Here is a 13,362-nt window from a genome sequence, read left to right on the forward strand (position 1 = left end):
TTGCAGGTATCCTTTCCAAATGTATTCCCTGAAAAAAACGGAATGTTACAGGGACGTTATAGTTAGGAAAGGGAATAAAACAAGCATTGAAAATGCAATAGGTCTCGCATTAGGAAAGTTTTTAAATTTTTTTATTTATGTGTTGGTTTTGAAAATAGCAAAATTAATACCTTTGTCAGGTGGATGTGGTGGTGGATGCGATGGTGGTGGATGCGATGGTGGTGGATGCGGTGGTGCAAGCGATGGTGGTGGATGTCATGGTGGATGTCATGGTGGATGTGATGGTGGATGCGGTGGATGTGGTGGTGGTGGATGCGGTGGTGGTGGATGCGGTGGTGGATGTAGTGGTGGTGGATGCGGTGGTGGTGGATGTGGTGGTGGTGGATGTAGTGGTGGTGGTGGTGGTGGTGGGTGTGGTGGATGTGGTGGTGGTGGTGGATGTGGTGGTGGTGGTGGATGTGGTGGTGGTGGTGGATGGTGGATGTGGTGGTACAAATAAAATGATAACAGTAGAACCTGTGATTGATAGAACTTAGAAACGGCAAAACTATGATAAGAAGTGTTATAAAGCAAAGCAAGCAGATATCGTTATTATCAACACCATCGACACCATGGCATGCATTAATATCTCTACACTAAATAATATTCCACGCACACACATTAATAGTCAAAGTCATTAATATGAACGCATCAAATATTTAATTGTCACATAAGATAGATAAACAGGGGCAGGTAAGCAGAAAAAAATACTGCATTATTAATATCGCATATCTGTCAGTTTAAAGTAATACATAAAGTATACATTGAATTGCATTATTTAATGGAGTGCAGCAATGGATGTCAGACGGTTAACACAATTTAGCAATCAATGGCAGTCACCGCAAACAGAGGAGATAAAACATTTGACAACATGCAGCGGATTAAAAAAAGAAAGAAAAGGAGACCTATTGGCTTTGCCAGTGCTGGTTTTCTCTTGCATATGTGCACATCTACCTAGAAAGCAGTCCACTCCAATGCCATTGCTGGTAGGCCAACCTTACTTTCATTGTTGTGTGCATTTTCTTTTTTCTGCAAACAAGGCATTTAAGCAGCTGCATGTTTCCTGGTCTGTTATCTTTACACGTTTCCGGGTTTTGAAAGATGTTTACCAAAAAAAAAAAAAAAAAAAAAACAACCTGCAGGCTTCCAAGGCCAGGCCCGTTGGATTTGCCAATGCTCGTTTTATATCTTTCCCAGGCAGTCCTTGCCACTGCTAATGCGGTCAGACAGCATAACGCAGGTCTGCTTTTGGGCCTTCTTTTGTCGATGTGGTGGTTCTTAAGGTCATGCCCCAGAGCAGGGCATACCCTCGAGGCCAGCGGAGGAGCAGTTCACCCACCAGGGAGTCCCAGTGGATGCAGATGAGGGGGGCAGTGATGGCTTCGTGAAATGGAACAGTGTGAAGACCTGGGGCGATTATTTGTTGAAGGTTAATTTCAAAGCAGGGTTTGCAAACAGGGGGTGGGTGTGGCTCATGGGCGATGGCTGCGGGGGAGAAATTCGTCGAGCGGAGGAAGCATTGTGGAAGGCTAATGAGGTTATTGTCAGCATCAGGTTGACTCGATGGGCTAACACTGGCTAAGGATTTGGCCTTGGAGATCCAGACCTTGCAAATGCTGCAGAGAGGTGGCGTTGGAGTGGATGAATGAGGCAGCCACATGCGACTACCAAAGCAGACCCAGGGGCGAAGGCTGCAGGTGAAAGGAAGAGGGCAGCCCACGGTGACGTCATCAAAGACTAGATAGCAGCAGTAAGGCTTTGCACGAATACAAGAAACGACATGGGTTCTGTTTGCAAAAAGGCGGCAGTAATCCCCAACGGGGTAACTGTGGCCTTGCAGGCAGGCAGGCGGAAGGGTGAAACTGCGAGGAAGCCTAGGAACTTAGGGGACACAGCAAAGTAGGAGGTCACCTGGTATACACTCAAAAAATAGTAGCCGATATTTAAAATAATAAAAAAAGAAAAGTGCGTGCAGAACATCGAGGCAGGGTTGGATGGAGTGAGTTGTGGTTTGTTTCTGTCGGCCACTTAGATGTATGGGAGGCTCGTGCTTGTGTTGTGTGATGAGAACAAGTACATGGAACAAGGCCGGCTTTTCTTGCTGCAACAAGTGATTTGACTGGGCCTTTATTCACGGACAGCTGCACGGTATGAGGCCAGGTAGGAGAAGTGCTTGAGGTTAACTGAAGCGTTGTTTAGGCAGGGTGACCAAAGTATACATTGAATTGCATTATTTAATGGAGTGCAGCAATGGATGTCGGACGGTTAACACAATTTAGCAATCAATGGCAGTCACCGCAAACAGAGAAGATAAAACATTTGACAACATGCAGCGGATTAAAAAAAGAAAGAAAAGGAGACACGGCCGGCCAGCCGTGAAACTGAAAGCACGGCCGGCCGGCCGTGAAAAAGCCTTTGATGCAGCAGGGGGTAATTAGGGGAGGAGAATGGCTGGGCTGAGGCAGAGCACCAAGCCTTTGATGCAGCAGGGGGCGGAGCGGGAAGAGCTGCTGGCGGCACTAAGCTGACGATTTGATGCTGTGCACGCGCATTTTAACTAATTGCGCTTGCGCATTGAGTTAAAAGTGCACATGCACTTCATCAAATCGCCAGTGAATCGCCAGTGTAGGTAAGCTCTGTTTAAGCCCCCATAGTCTCGCTCTGCTCAATGCGCATGCGCATTGACAGGCGAGACCTAAAAACGTTAGTTCACTGAAAAAACCAAAGGTTACAGGGATGTTCTAGTGAGGCTCAGGTTTCACTCGTTCAAAACCAGTGAAATTCAGCAGTTCTAGTTAGCTGAGCTAACTATAACTCACGCCCCCACAATGTACTGCTTATAACCTCACTAATTACTTTCAGTTTTTTCAGTTAATTTCCAAGGTTTTTTAAATGCTAATTCCCAACTATATCGTCCTTGTAACCTTTGTTTTTTTAAGTTAATTCCTATGGTTTTTTATATAGTAATGAGGTTTGCAGAGTGATGGAGAAAAGGGGCAGGGCCTATGAACAGCTCTCAGAAATCCCACTGTGTAGGACTTACACCAGGAGGGGGGCATGGGACCCCCCCTCCTGTGGCTGAATATTGCCCCGAGAACCACCACCTCCTAAGGGCTTCTTTAGCAATGAATGCAGGGTTTTGCGAATTTGAATTCGGGGGAGGAGTTGGCCTCCAACGACATCCTTGGAAGCCAACTACCCCTCCTACTACCTTGAGTAAGTCCCACACTGCGGCATTGCTTAGAGTTCTTCGTGGCCCCACCCCCTTTCTCCACCACTCTGTAGACACACCTCCTGAATTACTACTACTCGTTGGGGGATGAAGTCCCCTTGGCTGCTGACGGTTCCTGGGGCGAACAACCCCGCCTTCTATCTCCAGTAAGTCCCACACAGCGGGATTGCTAAGAGAGCTGGTCACAGGCCGCCCACTTTCTCCACCACTCTGCAAACATGCCTCCTGGTGCACTATTGTTGGTGAATGAAGTCCTCTTGGATACTGAGGGACCTTTGTGGCCAAGAAGTCCTCCTGGTACCTGCTGTAAGTCCTACACAGCAGAATTCATGAGAACTGTTCGGAAGCCCTGCCCCCTTTGTCCACTACTCTGGGAGTGGGTATTTGAGTGAGTGGGTCTATACGTGATTGCATGTGTCTGAATGGGTCTGTGAGTGGGTGCATGAATCTGAGTGGGTCTGCGAAGGGTGTATAATTGTCTGAATGGGTCAGTGAGTGGGTGCATGAGTCTCTGAGTATGTTTCTGGGTGGATATATGAATGGGTCTGTGCACGAGTGCGTGAGTGTCTGAGTGGGTCTGCCATCGGATGCATGTCTCTTTGAGTGGGTGCATGAGTGTCTGAGTTGATCTGTGAATGGATTTGTGAGTGTCTGAGTGGGTTTGAGTTGGTACATGAGTGACTGAATGGGTGTGTGAGTGGGTGCATGAGTCTGTGAATGGGTGCATGACTGAGTGGGTTAGTGATTGAGTGCATGAGTCTGAGTGGGTGCGTGAGTATCTGAGTGGGTGTAAGAGTATGAATGGGTCTGTGAGTGAGTGCATTACTGTTTGAGTGAGTGTGTGAATGTATTTTTTAAAATAATTTATCGGTGATATTCGTGAATTCGACGCAACGGTACATGGTGGGCGCCTTGAGTGTCACAATGAATTTGCAAATATCACTCAAGGTAGGGGACACTTTCTGACGTCTTGTACTGATTAAAGGGTCCCTCAAAAATCCCTGTCTTGCACTCATGGGGTCGCCATAACCTCTTCTGTAGCTTTCAGTATTTATTTTATCTCTGTTGTGGTTAAGGATCTAATGTTTGTAATCGTATTTCAAACTTCCACATAAACCAATGTAACCCTATTATTATAATAAACCCTTTGCTGCGATCAATAAAGACTGCATGAACTTGTAAAAAAACAATACTAAAACAAACAGGAATTACGGGCATTCACCCATGTGCCCTGGAGCTCTTTAAACATCGCCATCCACTTAAAAGTGTGAGGCCGGAGGAACGTAGGCTTGGTATAAAAAAATACAGCGATCTCATATAAAGCAGTCGCCCCAGAGTGGGGCTGTTTGTGTTTGTAGGGATACTTCAGGTCCCTAGCCTGATCCGCAGGTCTCGGTACGAAGTGCAGCCCTCCCGGACGATGAAAGAGCGAAAGATAAAACATTGCCAGCAAACCGAGTAAGGGGTTCCAACCCCCATCGTTGGGTGGACGCTGACAGTAAACTCTCAAGAAGGGGTAAACCCTCGCCCCCTGTTGGTGCAGGTCATTGCAGCCCTGTGAATTTTAAGAAGCTGCAGTGCCCAGGGCCGGACTGGCCATAGCGGCCACCGGGCATTTCCCCGGTTGGCTGCAGGGTGGGGGCCGGTTTTGGGCCCCTGGGGGCCATTTTTTTGTTACAGGGGGTCAGCAATATGCCCACTGTAACAAAATCGGCCGAAACCTTGTGACTTAAATGCACATATTTTGTAATGGAACATTTTGAACAACAAGTACCAGCTTAATTAACGCTGTTGGCTAATGAATCCGGACTGCCTGAGGTGGAGGCACTAGACAAACATACGCTCTCCACTCCGCCCCTTACCCTTCAAACTCGCCCAGTACCAGGAGTCTGCCATGTCATTCTGTCAATAGCAGGGCCGGACTGGCCGTAGTAGGCACCGGGCAATCCCCCTGGTGCGCCGCAAGGTTGGGGGGCTGGTTTGGGGCCCCTGGGGGACGTTTTTGTTACACACCAAGTAAACAAAACACGAACACTTAACAGGCGCAGAGGCTCTCAAAGTATCCTAAATAACCTGAAGAGTAAGAGCACATGTAACGGGTAGTCCTCATGGGAGGATACAAAAGTCCAAAAGGAGAGACTATTAAGCATATTCACGAAACAAAAGCCGGCATTTGTAAAGGGCAGTTAGAGGAACAAATTAAAAAGAACGGTAGCGCTTGAAGCCCATATTGTAGATACAGCTGCCTAGGGGAGACATAAAAAGGGCTCTTTCTATACTAAGAGCTACCTTTCTGCCAAATTTGGTGTAAATTTGTCCAGCGGCCCAGACTGTAGTCTTGTCTAAATTCTCTATGGTAAATTGCATGGCGATAACACATTTTGGGACCCTTCTTTTTCTCGGCCCCCACTTGAAGAATCGCCCCAAAACTTTCAAGGCAGCAGCAGCAGAGGCCAAAACAAATAACGCTTTTGCTCAACCTTAAACCGCACAAATTACTAATGTTGTAAACTATTTTACAGATTTTTACACCACCCATATAACTTTAACAGAGATGATGAATGTAGTGTAGTTAATTGGTATGATTGTGCTTCATTACATTTTGGTTTTACATGTCACTCATTGGTATAAATATTGTGAGGTTATAACCATTGCCTGTGGTGGCTGTGCTATAGTTTTCATGACGAATTATGGACTGGGTTTCAAATCATATCTTTGTTTTAATTTGTAACTATAACTGCACTTTAACTGTGGTAGGTTTTTAGTTGAATTTCCCATTTTTTTTCTAAAACACATGTTGAGGTGTCATAACCAACGTTAACCATAACTTTAATTTATCGTTCATTTTATTTCTTAGATTTTTTTTTTTACCATATACAACAGCCAAACATTCGTTGCACTCAACCCTCCGTGAGCTTTTAGCTGTGAGCAGCGGGCAGTTGGCTGCCAGGCCTTGCGCCCAACCTTCCACTGATGTCCGGTACCCAAAACGTGAAGACTGTGCTCATTGGGTGTAGGCCAGAATGCCTGGCACTCAACACTTCATGGACAGCCAGTCCCTGTTAGGAATTGCGCACAGTCTTCAGCAGTTGAGATTGCTGCAGGGCATGGAGTTTATCCAGTTTTTTTACTTTTCAGTATTTGCGAATCCCATGCTGGATTTACAAATCCTGAGGGGCAGATATGTGGGAGCCAGTGAAAGTCAGAACCGCAAATTCGGCATAGGATTTGCAAATCATATGATGATGATTTTTTTCAGTTTTATTTTAATTACCCGGGGGATCATTTTAGGGCACATCCATGTTGCACCGAGGGACAGGATAGGATCACCCGTCCCCCTCCCCATTATGCCCTCTTTCTATTTATTTATGTCTTCCCACCTTCAGTTTGACTGACCTTCACAAAAACTGCCACAAGGAATCCCCAAAGCGGTGGATGGACTTTTTTTTTGTAAAGTTTTGTGCCGATTCGTCAAACAGCACTAGAGTTATTAAGAACATAAAGTATACTACTTCTATGGAAACTATGACCTATTACCCTTGTTGACAATGAAGAGAGGCCCTGCCTCAAACGAGGTGAAGCTTTCAGTGGCGCATAATGCACTTCTATCTTAACAGTGGGATTGTAGAGTATTTTTACTCTTTGCAACTTTGCATATGTGTATTGTGCCTTGCTTTATTTCACGTGTTATGTATAGACGTATTTAACCAGAATTAAGAACCATTGGCTTTATTTAGATCGGCGAGATAAACTCATTCAATGTGCCTTAATAGCAGAGTTGTTTTACTCTTTTAAGTAATTAATACTAGCAATCTGTGATAACAATAAGCAGTGTTTACACACATTAGTTTGGCAGTACTAAGGTAAAACATGCCATTTGGCTTCGTATTGTAGTAATAAATGATCCCTGTACTATTAGAGCACTTGTTCTAAAAGTTGGGCTATATTTATTTTCAGTGGCATGGCTTATGTTTGAATATAACACAAAGGTGGCAGACTCACTGCTATTATCCAGTTCGCCAAAACATGTTCAGAAGAACAGTGTAAATATACCCACGTTGGTGCTGACTGAATAAAGGGAATCAGAGTCCTCAAAATATAATTTGGATGTTGGCAGTGACATTTTACATATGAAACTTTCTCTATGGAAAAACTAAAAACAAAAATGATGAACAGCCAACAAAATTAAAAGGATAGAGTTCAGGTCCTTTTTGACGAGATGTGCGAGTTGGGTGAATTTTGGTAATGTAGTTGTCCAATATGTATGTATTAGGATTATTGGAAACATCAGTAAACATTTTAAAACAATACGAAGACGCCCTCGTATTGTCTGTATTTTCTGAATGTACTTGCCATGAGTCTGATTGGGTGGAATGTCTCTGAATTTGTTTTCAGAGTGCTGTCTTTTTATCCTTTACAAACATTAAAGATGTTCACTAACAGAAGAAGGAAAAAAAGCAATGAGTAGCTTTCCATAATAAAACATGCAACACCTGCCAACAAAAGGTAAGTTGTGTGGCAGGCTCATTTAATGTGGGGAAATTGACTCAATAAAAAAGCCTTTCTGGTGTTCGCGAGCATCAGGAGAAATAAATAAGAGTGCAGAAGTAGAGTCGATGCGGCTTCATGCAAGTGGACGGGCCCCAGGCTCTCTGGCTTTTCTTAGGGGCCAGAAAGAGTTTACCTTGGCTCCACATGGTCCAAGGTGGTTTCAAAACTGATGTTGGTCTTGTGTGTCCTAGATCATCCTCTGCAGACTTGCCAGTTGTCCGGGGAGGAATGTAGCGCCAACTTTGCCCCTCTCCTCCATGGCTTTGCTGAAGGGCCATGTATTGCTCTGTCTGCCCGCACACCTTTTTTAAATCCCACCACCCTGGTCTTTCTAAGCATCTTTTGCATCAGCCCTGAAGTGCACGATGCACTTTTTTAAGTATAAAGATCCCTGCCTTTGAAGTGGTGGCCGCCATAAATAACGGGTGGTGGGGCAGGTGGGGGGAATGCAGGAGGGAGAGCGCTATGGAGGGGGAGGGGCGTGTTGGAAATAATAGATTTAAAAAACATACCTTTAACCTGGGGCCGCCTCTAGCGTTGTGTCTTCTCTTCCTGGGTCCCAGCAGCCCCTGGGACAGACTCCCATCCAATCCCTCTGCTGCAGAGTAGCGCAGGGAATGGCCTGAGCAGGCTAGAAAGACGCGCTGCTCAGGCCAGGGAGTCTGTGGGGGTTTCTCCAGCCAGGCTGCTCAATGCATCCGGGCTGGAGAAACCTATGTGTGCATGTGTGTTTTGTTCTTACAAAAAACAGGGGTCCCTAGTAGTTCAGGGATCTTTCGCAAAAATGATAGACATACGCTCAATAGTATGTATGACCTTTGTCCAGCCGGACAGGAATTTTAATTAAAGTGATAAGCAAGAATAAAGAGGATTTTTTACACAGTGGGTGCAGCCAGCAACCCACAGGGGACAAGACAAAACAAGGGGATGGGGTTAGAACGAACAAGGCGGTCTGTATACTAGTAGTTCAGTGAACAGACAAAAATACATTTTAGAAGCATCATTGTATACAATTTATACTTTTCATTTTACATATGACGCTAAAATGTCGACGACGTTTCGCTGCCTATTGTGAAATGAGTGGCATCATCTTCAGGACAGAGAATAAAAAAGCTTGTCTTGAAAATCTTTAGGCAATTTTTGGCCAGATTTAAGTCCAAACATTGTTTATTTCCAGGGGCGGTGCCCAATATCAAGGGACATATGGTGGGGTACTCAATTATCTGAGCATTTTCCAAACCAGGGCAAGAAAGCCTTTTCATAGGAGACCGGACCGATCGTGTCTCATTCCTGGTTGGGTTGCTCGATGGCAATTCTGGGCTCAGATGGGCGGTCCCCCCCCATCTGTCCTGAAGATGATGCCACTCATTTCACAACAGGCATCGAAACGTCGTCGACATTTTAGCGTCATATGTAAAATGAAAAGTATAAATTGTATACAATGATGCTTCTAAAATGTATTTTGTCTGTTCACTGAACTACTAGTATACAGACCGCCTTGTTCGTTCTAACCCCATCCCCTTGTTTTGTCTTGTCCCCTGTGGGTTGCTGGCTGCACCCACTGTGTAAAAAATCCTCTTTATTCTTGCTTATCACTTTAATTAAAATTCCTGTCCGGCTGGACAAAAGTCATACATACTATTGAGCGTATGTCTATCATTTTTGCGAAAGATCCCTGAACTACTAGGGACCCCTGTTTTTTGTAATACGTTACTGCCCAAGGTCCCTAGTGTTATACCTTTGGGTTCCCTTGTTTTGTGTAAAAAAAATTGTGTTTTGTTCGGCATGAGACGTCCGGCCAAACACACATGAGCACTTAGGGATTGCACATAGCACTCCTCCTCCCCCCTCCCATGCCTCGGCCCGTCCCACCCCTCCCTAAAGCGCTCGCTAAGAGACGACAAATGCAAAATAAAACGATGCAAGAATATTGTTTTATTTCACATTTGCTGGCTCTGAGCCAAGCAGTGGGGCAAGGCTCCTCCGCCATTGCAGAGGAGCCGCCGCTGTGCCTTTGCCTAATAGCCAGATATTTTTGTGGGGGCTCAAGTTTCCATACACCATTTGGCCCAAATCACCACCCACTGTTTAATCCTGCTGTCAACTTAGTGTAAGTGTTGGCAGGATACTTACAGACTCACGCCTCACATACAATCCTCGTAGCCTTTCCCCAGAGATGGTGTTGAATGTCCTCTCCCGCCTCCCTTCCTTGCATTTCCCCACCCGCAATGATTGATTCATTCTTTCCATATATATACCACTCACTATCTGCAGCTCCTTTGTCCCTTCCCCAAGGGCTCAGGAGGCAGCCCCCATGGCCTCTGACAGGCGACCGGGTGTCACTGCCACAGTTGCAGTGGTGGAACCGGGACTTCTGTCACGTGGCCCAGGCCTCCATTCCTTTGCAGGCGCGAGGGGATTGGGGTAGCCGGCAGTTGACCCTTTAGCAAATTAGGACTTGTGAACATCATGCAATAGCACCTGCCCATAGCTCAGATGATGGAATTGTATACGTAACACTGGGGCAGCTCTTAGATTCGCCGGAGATGGACAACTGGGTGACTAATGTCTTCCCCTGTGACCTTTTGCTCCTCTGCTGGAGCAGGAGCACTGGGTAGCTCGACAGGTGCTCCTGTGAGCAGCTCTCCCCTACAAGAGCAGGCAGAGGGAAGAGGCTGTGGAAGCGACAGGTGCCCTGGTGTTTTGTTAGCAATGAGGCAGCGATACCGGGGCGGTGTGCAGCTGTCCTGGAGGGGAGGGTGGAGTGGGGTGTTTATTTACACTACAATGAGGCGACCACGCACTGTTACTGACATAACGCATTTATTTTACATTTGATCATGACGTTATTACATCTGCACTTTGCTGTAACTCCTGCTCCTTTGCCATTAACAAAAGGCTGAAGATTAAAAAATACTCCAAAGTAATCAAAACACGTCTACTGCTTCGGAGTTAGCATCTCCTATTGCTTTCGTAAATTCCAAATCAAGAACTCATTGTGAAATTAATATATTGTCTTTGGGCAAATATAGTTTTAATCATTGGTAACTGCGGTCCACCAAGTTACGGGACTGGCAAACGCACTGGTCTTTATTTTTCACACCAGTGCTACAATGTTCTGTGCACAGAAGGGTAATTAAAAGGGCACACGCGTTGCACTAGAACTCCTAGTTATGTAAAACTCCCACAAATACCATAACCAAGTTGCTGTTTTCAGATTTATTCAAGTCTCGTAGGCCTTTAACCCCACGGTTATTGTTAATCCTTCTGTCTGCTGCTAAGATGAACCGTTGGGTTTGTTCTGTGCCGCTTACAATAGATATGGCCCTTCTGTAGCTTCCATAAGTCAGTAGTGATTGCCACATAAAGGGGAGGAATTACCAAACACTAGCACTTTAATGGAAGAAGCCAACGCCGTAGTCGATAAATGAAGCCCAGCCGCCTACTTGAGTACTGCCAACACACATTGAGACAGCCAACTGGCGAAGGCATCCCTGAGGGGTATAAGCCCTTGCCACTTCGAACAACCGGGGCAGCCATTATGGGGATTAACACCAAGTGTGGCTCTATTGTATCTGAGCCCTACAGGAGATTGCCAACCCCTTCATAAAATACCCAGTGCAATAATTCAGCAATCCCCAGGGAGTATCCGCTGCGGGAATATTTTATTTGTTTCTTTAAAATGACATTTCTGGCCCTTCCAGACCACACTACTAAAGTAAGTACTTCCTTTTGTTGGTATCTAGCGACCCACACCGATAGGTTGAGGGCTTTTCACCAAGGGATGCATTTTTGCACTTGCACTTTATCTGGATTTCTTTAAATTGACCACCCTGCAATAGGACTTATTTTCGATACCCTCAAGTACCAAGCTAGGTAGTTCTCTTTGTGCGGCAGACATTTTAAAAAATATTAAATTTTGCGGGCCATCCACACTTTTTAATGAGTTAACTGCACATTTTATTGTAACTATTGGGTTTTAACTTGCACTGCTATTGTTATGACCTGATATGGCTGAAGCAATAAAGATTTGATTTGATTTGTTACTTACATAACGCATTAATTTTACATTTGATATTGACATTATTACATCTGCACTTTGCTGTAAGTCCTGCTCCATTACCAGTAACAAAAGCCTGATGAAAAAAAGAACACCAGCCAAAGCAATACAAAAAAAACCTTGTTCTAGCAAGTTATTCTCCTTGTTTGGCCAGTATCAAAATGCAGTGGTATTGCCTTGGTCTGTAGTACTCTTTCTGAGGGCATGCATTGTCTGGAGAGTCGAATTTGTTGCGGGTGGACTAGTGTTCAGGCTGTATTAAAAATGGTGGCTGTGCACTTCAATGCTTTTGGAATTGCTCTCACATATTTTATTTATTTGTTTTGTGCTCCCAAGTTGAACTTGAGTGTGCAGAGGTATTAATTTCAGGTTTTTCTTTCTGTTGTGATATGAGAAATATTTTATTAGTCATAACTGAATTGGCTAGCCTCCAGAGTGATACGTTACCTTATTCAATGAAGGGATGTGATGGAGAAAACAGACTAGGTGGAAATGTAGTTATTTTGTATCTAGTAATATGTTACTAAACGCTGACGATGCTGAACAGATCAGCAAAAAGAAGAATAAAAATGGCCAAACACAGTGTAAGGATGTATACAGTTATACATCTTGCAATTGAACATTGATTTCAATATTTTCAATCTTTACAAATGGCATTGTTTATTTTTCACATATTTTAATGCAGGAAAATCTGGAAAGACTCCTAAAAAGCTATTAGGTGTGCTTGTAAACCTAAAAATAACTCAGAGGACGAGTTGCGGGTCCTTAAAAGTACATACAAGCTATCTCAGACTGTGAATAAGGAGGTATCAGAATTTGACATGGTCCAATGTAGTGATGGAATAAATGCTCTGGCTATTTGATGATCTTCGGCAGTCCAAGGACTAAGTACACCTCCTCCTCAAAAGCCTGCTGATTAAGTGCAGCAGCCTGTTTTCACACAATCCCATAAGTGCACCTTTGTGTTCCAAGGCCTGGACTTTCATGCAACATGTTGAAAGGAGGAGAAAAAAAAACTGACCTATTGAAATGTGCCCTTTAGCCAAACCTCTGCAAAAATATACCTGTTGCTGTGCTTTTACAGAGGTGCTAGAAGGGGCGAGGTGCACCGGTGAGAGTGTCGGCAGGGGGTGATGGGGAAGCATCTTGTGGGGCAGAGAATAAGAAAACGCATGCGCTCACATGGAGTGCTCGAAGAAAGAAGTCCTTCTGTGATGTGAGCTGTGGAAGGATACAAGTTATCTAATCAAAAGGATGGTAAAGAAACTATGCTCCAGCAGAAAGATAAACACAAAAAGAGGAAGGCAAGCCATCTAATAATAAGTAAAAAGAGGAAGGCAAGCCATCTAATAATAAGTAAAAAGAGGAAGGCAAGTCATCTAATAATAAGTAAATGAGATTGACAGGAAAGCTGACAATGATGAACAGTAGGCTGAATCAAACTTCACTGTGTAAGTATTGGTATGGTACACAATAGGTC

At 44.6% G+C, this 13,362-nt stretch overlaps 1 protein-coding gene across 4 annotated transcripts in view; it reads left to right on the plus strand.

Moving 5' to 3' along the window:
- The window catches only part of LOC144768495 (protein MTSS 1-like), a 563,908-nt gene that overhangs the window by 164,073 nt on the left and 386,473 nt on the right, over positions 1–13,362 (plus strand). The window lies entirely within an intron of this gene.

The sequence above is a fragment of the Lissotriton helveticus genome, chromosome 7, assembly GCF_964261635.1.
Source record: "Lissotriton helveticus chromosome 7, aLisHel1.1, whole genome shotgun sequence".
NCBI classification, from domain to species: Eukaryota; Metazoa; Chordata; class Amphibia; order Caudata; family Salamandridae; genus Lissotriton; species Lissotriton helveticus.